At 29.8% G+C, this 7,213-nt stretch overlaps 1 protein-coding gene across 2 annotated transcripts in view; it reads right to left on the bottom strand.

The window, feature by feature from the left end:
- The window catches only part of Etl1 (SWI/SNF-related, matrix-associated actin-dependent regulator of chromatin, subfamily a, containing DEAD/H box 1), a 32,428-nt gene that overhangs the window by 24,012 nt on the left and 1,203 nt on the right, over nt 1-7,213 (bottom strand). The gene's annotated exons all lie outside the window — the stretch shown is intronic.

Below are 7,213 nucleotides of genomic sequence, written 5' to 3' on the forward strand. Positions count from 1 at the left end.
GATTTATTAATCAATTAAAACTAATAAAATAGCTATTTTATGTAAAATATCACAGCAAAGTGGGACACCTAAACTTTTGGTTTCGGTGTTAAAAAAAAAAATTATAAAAATTCGTACAGTAAGGTTTCTCAGGTAGGAATGATGAATATAAATTTTGATAAGAAATTCCTATTAAAAATACAACAGCTTAACAAAAGATACCGAAGCTATGATGCAACTGAGAAAAATCAGGAAGTCTGAGCTATTCAGGTACGAATCGGATATTTCTATTTTTTTCCTTAAGTTGTTCGTAAATTTTTTTACTATTTTGTATTCATCTATTGTTTATTATTAATAACAACGAGGACCGTTTATTTTTTTCATATAAAAAAAAATTAAAAGGCATTTTATATAAAGATTAATAAAATTCGTCATTTAAGCACTGTCAGACTATTTCAGGGAGAGTAAGACCTATCTGATATTAAACACCATTTAATTGTACACTGACATAACTGGTTTAATCAAAATCGTTAAAACAGTTTTTAAGAAAATGGAACAGATGTGAAAAATCGATTCTCTTAAGTGACACTTCCGGTCAGTCAATTTTATCGAAAAAGTTGCTGTTCCATCCCAGGAATATACTCTCCTCAAATATGTAATTTCAGTTTCATCTTACTTTTCGTTTTTGACATAGGCTCTTCACACAAAAACGCACACACAGAGAACATTTTGAGAGAGTTGGGTGTTTGGGCTTAGAGGACCCCAAATCTTGTATTTCTGTCGAAAACTTGACGGATTGTAATTTTGTACGATCGTATTAATATAGGTAAATGAAAATAAAAAGGTATTGTCTAAACAAAAAAAACACTTGCAAGTTCGGTCTCAATACTTCTAGTATAATTAATAATCTTAAATAGTAATATTAAAAAATCTGACGTTAAACCGAAAGTTTCTTTTTGTATCAGAACATCAGTAGAATTTATGAACACAATTGATCAACTTTATACAGTTTCTTTAAATTTAAAAACACTACCGTAGTTCTGGAAAAATTAACCGAATCTTGCAAACCTCACAAGGGAGAACTGCAGAACTTTCTGACGGGGGATTGTCATAGGGACTAATTTTTCATCAACCACAGAGATATCCTTGACATAGAGATTTTTAAAAATTTATATATACATAAACGCTTAAAATGCCTATATAATTATTGGAAGTTGAATAAGGAATTTAGGTACATAGTACTTATTTCAATCAAATCTAAGTTATGAGGTGTAGATAGTTGACCGTAGATTAATGATTGGAGAAGTTTGTCGGGGGGTGCGGTCAGCAAAGAACAACATAAATAAACAAAACCATATTTATTTATTTTATGCCTAAAAAGAACCATATTTATTTATTTTATGCCTTAAAATAAATAAATATGGTTTCGTTTTTATGTTGTTCTTTGCTGACCGCACCCACACCGCACCACAAACTTCTCCAATCAAATCTAAGTTAGTTCTGGAGACCATGAAGGAAAACGTGAAATATTTTTTGCACAAAGTTTCATTTATTTTAAACAATTATGTCCTTGAAGAAGAGATAAAAAATAACATATTCCACAATAAAGCCGCCAGGATAAAAAAGTAAGGGCAACTGAATTACTGAAGAAAAATATATTAATTTTTTAATAAACATTTTTGTTAGAATATGATTGAATTCTTATTAAGACTATACAACAATTACAGTCTATGTTCTTGAAAAGTAAGTTTGGAACTATATTAGGAAGTACATTTCATAACAGAAAAAAAATCGAATTTTTTCATCTTGTGGTCTATATATTTAAAGGTACCACAAAAAAAAAAAAAAAATAAATAAATAAAATCATCTGGGCCATTCCACTTAACTCAACACACATTGGAACCTTCAGATTTTATTAAAATTTTGTGAAGGCGTCGTATAGGTATAAGCTTGGAAAAATATAAAATTTTGTTTGTTCTTTAATTACAGAGCTGTTAAGTCCTTATTAATGGGCTAAAAAAACCACAGAGAACAAGTTTTGGAATTGCTACAGAAAATTTCCTGACATTGCTTCCGAGAAACAGCTTTTCAAAATCCAACAATTTTATTTTCCAAATCATAAAAAAATCAACATATTGTGAAATCTTAAGGTAAACATCATTAAAACTGCTATACCTGGGGTGAAAATCATTAGGAATTACTATATGGAGCATTCAAATAACTTCAATTTGAGTTCTAATAGACATTGATACATCTAATGGTCCCTATTAAAAAAAAAATGTTATTAAATAAAGTAAATTTTAAACCCCAATGAAAATATATAGCAAATTAAATTAAGAGTATCTACAAAGATCATTAGAAAAAACAGTAACTTAATTTACTTTATCTTTATTTTCCAATCGGTGGATTTCGAGCAACTCTCTTCACCATATCCTTTCTCAGTTGTTGAATCACCACGAAACCACAACACGAGAAATTGTGAGCGACTGTGAAACGCGGTCACGGCTTCTGAGTATTGAAGGTGATTTCCGCTGTAACGTTTTGGACCAAGTTTTTCCTTATGTTTCTGTAGACGTAATGTCTACGACAACATAATACTAAAAATAGAGAGCCAACTGGAGTCTTTTTTATTTTTAACTTTCTAGATATCAGTTCTACATCACTTTGCAGAGTTCTTCTAGCTATAATATGGGTACCTTGATCTTTCTGGCAGGTTGAACCCAATGGTGTCTAGCATTTTGATTTAGGATTAAAACATCGATTTCCAAAGAGGAAAGGAGGAGTATAACTTTCATTAAGGATGCCAAAAAAATAAAAAGTCATGCAATATTCAAAGATCTAATAAAAATGTATTTTGCTAGACAAAATAACTAAATATTTTTGTACATTTGCAAATATACAAGTCAAAGGATAACATAAAATATTTAATTTTATTTTTGTACCAAAAAAAGGGGCGAGCAAATGGGCAAGGCCATTAAACCACTTTGACCATGGCGAGAATCTCTAGTTTAGAGTAATTCAACTCTAGTATCGATCTCTACAACTCTAAGCAGCAGCTGCAATGGATTACATTAGATAACTGAGTAAGCTAGTAGTTGAGCAGCAATGTAGATAGCAATGCCTTTGTAGCAAAACAACACGTCGAGAATCAGAAATATATTTATTCTTTGAAAGACATTATTTTTTTTCATAATCAATTAAATCACACGAGGTATGACAAATAAAGTAATAAAAGAATTTAAAAAAGGTTATACCTAAATGTTTATGAATTTAATTTACGGTCAACATCACGGTACAACCACCTGGTTTTTTTCAACGCGATTGAGATCTCTCCCCGAAGCTAGATAGGACGCATGCGTGAAGACCTAAGAATCAATCAATAATCTCGTTTCAGAGCACGATAACCCCTTAGTCACAAATACAAACAAAATTCATGATTATATTAACAATATATAATATTCTTAGTTAACAAATAAATAAAAATAATTTCATAATCACAATACCCAAGTAAAAAAGTAACTAATAATATTATAATTATTAAATATCATCCTAAAAAACAAAAATAATAGTAACATTGAACATGAAACAAGATAGATAAGTAAGACACTATAAGATTTATTAATAATGTGTACATGAAATAAATATAACAAACAGAAAACAAATTAAAACTATAGTGATAATAGGTTTGTACCAAATATAGTCCGCGAAGTTAATACTGCCAACACGTGTTTCCAAAAGCAGAGCCATTAATGTTAAAACGCAATAGCTTTGTATTTCTAGGCTTCTACTCGGTGGAATCTGGCGGAAAAGTTCTTATTACTAATGAAAAAATATTATGGCACCTGGTGTTGTTTTAGCTGCTCTGCACATACTTTGTGGCTCCAAACAATCTAATGATTGAACAGATAGATCCCCAGTATTCTAATTTTTCATACACCATTTGAAAGTGCAGCGAACGGAGAATCCAGAGATGCTATTATTTTTTTAATGCATTATAAACTTCGTTATTAGCATTATTGTATTGCGTTCGTAATACAACCTACTACGTTGATTTTATCAATGTATATTTGGAACTTCTATAATTCTATACAAAAACTTAGTGTTGCATTCCTATTCCCGGTATAACTTTCCGTTGAATGGGATCATAACTAGCTTTCTGTAAATAAAAAAAAAGAGGAAACCAGTCTTCAACACTAAGGGGAAGAGAATAAAAAAGAGAAACAAAGCAAAAAGTCTGGAACTCTTATAGGAGTGAGTATTTATACGATTTAGCGGATTATATCGATGAGGGGAAGTGACAACTGTGACTCCATTGACGTTATCTGTGCAAAGATTTTAGTGGTCAAAAGTGGGTCATGTGTACCTCGAGCTTCCAATGGAACAACAAATATTGTAAAACAGAAATTGTTGAGTGCAGGAAATATATGTGTATTATATTAAGTGATTCTCGGACAGAAGGAAAGTCCTTTTAACAGTTGCTCCTAATTTAACCAGGGACCTGTTCCATAATGAAGTACAAACTAATACTATTAATCTTGTAGTTTGTATTTGGTACAATGTTGCTAGATAATTTGTTACTTTTTAAACTCATGTAATATTACTAATAGTCGTCCCTATCATGTAACAAAATTTATTAGTGCTTGTACTTTATAGTTTGTGTACTTATATTTACGTACTAATACTATAGGCTTTCATCATGAAACATGTCTCTGGTAGTAGATAATAGAAAGAAAGGAGAGCGATATTAGGAACCTTACTGGGGTTCCATGGACATATATTTATTTTTTAAAATTTTAAATGCATGATCAACTGTCACGTCACGGGTTTCGGAGCCTGTTAATCTCAGGATACCAAAATAAACAGTTCTTTTCAGTGATATTCTTAGTTTTCGGCCTATTTAGAAACCAGAAAAATAGTTCGAATAGGGGATGTTTGGACTACTCACAATATTATTATAAACTGGTGACAAAAACAAACGATAGAGAAATAATATAGAACAATCAACATTAAAAAATAAATATAATCAATATTATCACATTTAAACCTCATTACAATTTTAATTTAGTCAATAGGATAATGAAACAAGGTGATTTACACACTGTGTAAATTTATAAAGCTATTAGCAGTTATAACAATATAATATCTAATTAGTATAAAAAAAATAAAGGACAAAATTGAGATGAATGGTTATCTGAGTAGTATTTCTTAAAAAAAGTACCAACAGTAAAAATCTTATTTTTTAATGTCAACAAAATTTTAAACAGTCAATCAAAATTGACAGTGATGTAAAGCTTAGAATCAAAATAATACTTAAATTATAAAAAAATCAGGATGGCTGTCATCAATCTGAGTTTTTATAATACTGATGAAGGATCCTCAACATTTTTAAGACTAAAACCGATGAATCCTACAGAATATAAATGAATATTATAATGACGTAATTATTTACCTGTCATGGTTCCGGCATGGAAATCGACATGGCGACCCCAGATTCTGTTACATTTAGATCATGCGCGTTGAACGGCCAGATCAAATTATTTTGTTTGGATTTATAATAAAATCTTGGATGAATTATTGTTTTACTTCTTAAGTAGAAAATAAGGAATATTACTGGTTTTGTTCGGACGGGAGTTCGGGAATCAATGTAATAATACTTGTAGAAAGAAGATGGTATAATCAATTAATTTTAGCTTAATATTTTAAAATCTCGTTGAAGAGATTTCATCTCACCATTCTAAGCTATTTAAAGGCACTCTTAACTATAGTTATATTTTATCGAAACAAATTTCTGTTTCTTTATCGATTCGCGTACATGATCAGAAATTCTAAAAGGATGAAGATTTATTTTAATAATAAAGACGAAAACAATCAATGTAAATAACAATTATATATACTCAGTTGAAAAAAATTCGTTTCTCCATACTCGTTTTATATATGTGAAGTTCAACAAAATGGCGGCTCTATCAAAAACATGTTCTGTTTAGATTTTTAATTTATTTAACATAGGTAGATATATATAAATGTAGAATTAATTATTATTGACTTGGCTGTCAGATTTCCTGCTAGCAGCCCCTATGAAGGGTAGAAATTCTAGCCGGAACGTTGGCACAATTACATAAGTTATTTCAACTTATTTGTGTTATATTCTGACCGCATCTCCCAACCATCTTCTCCTCATATGTAGAATTATTTATTTTAAAACTTACATAAGTTAGATAACTTAAAAACATATAAAATGTATGAGTTAAGCGAAAGCAATTGATGGAATTTGATCAAATAAGTACTGAACAATTTTCACACTATTCCCAAACTTCCCTCCAAATTTGGGCCAAATTAGACAATCTATTTTCGAAATAAATGTATGCCGAAAATAATATGTTCAAGCATGCGTAAGCGAAAGTTATGGACCGAGTCTGACAAAATCGATAAAGGACCAATTCGAAAAATCCCTGAAAATTTGATTCGATCAATTATGGTTTAACACACATCTAACTATAGACAAATTCGAAACCATGTATGTTCCTTAGCATCTAAAACGTAAAATGTGGGTAAAAATTTTCTTTCGATTCTGAGAACATGGGTTTTTTTTTTTGTCTCATTTTCTGCATGAATACCTTCAGTAGTGAGGAAACAAATAATACTTAGAATCTTTCCTTGCTATATGGATTAAAATTGCAACATTATGTATAATACCGCTAGTATATATATATAACTTTTGTGAAATTTGAATACAGAAATAATTTAGGTATAAATTCAAATTCTGTTTAACTAATTTTATTAATAACTAATTTAATGTAAATATTCATACATTGGTCTACTAATATAGTTTTCTTCAATAGGGATGTAACAATACCTTTAAAAAACCGGGCTTTATAGGTCTCTATTGTACTATCCGCCATTTTGTTCAGTACTACAAACGGGCAGTTTTAAAATATCTTAGTGCCTAATGGGTTTCAAATTGTCATTTAAATCTTTTACATTCCACCAAGTGGAACAATAATTATAAACAAGGGTGAGAAAATGTTCCTATAGTGATGATTTCTGAAACATTAACATTACTGTTGGAGAAAGTGAATATAAGAAACTGATGTTCAGTAATTATTTTTAAAATTTCTTAAGGAAAAGATAATTTTAAATAAAATTAATCTGTTATAATTTAACCACAAAGGAGGTATCTCACACAATATGTGAGAAATTTTATGATGTTCAATATTTTTGATACTTCTGTTATTAA

This window comes from Halyomorpha halys, unplaced genomic scaffold (assembly GCF_000696795.3).
Source record: "Halyomorpha halys isolate HHAL.00 unplaced genomic scaffold, Hhal_1.1 Scaffold677.1, whole genome shotgun sequence".
Taxonomy (NCBI): domain Eukaryota; kingdom Metazoa; phylum Arthropoda; class Insecta; order Hemiptera; family Pentatomidae; genus Halyomorpha; species Halyomorpha halys.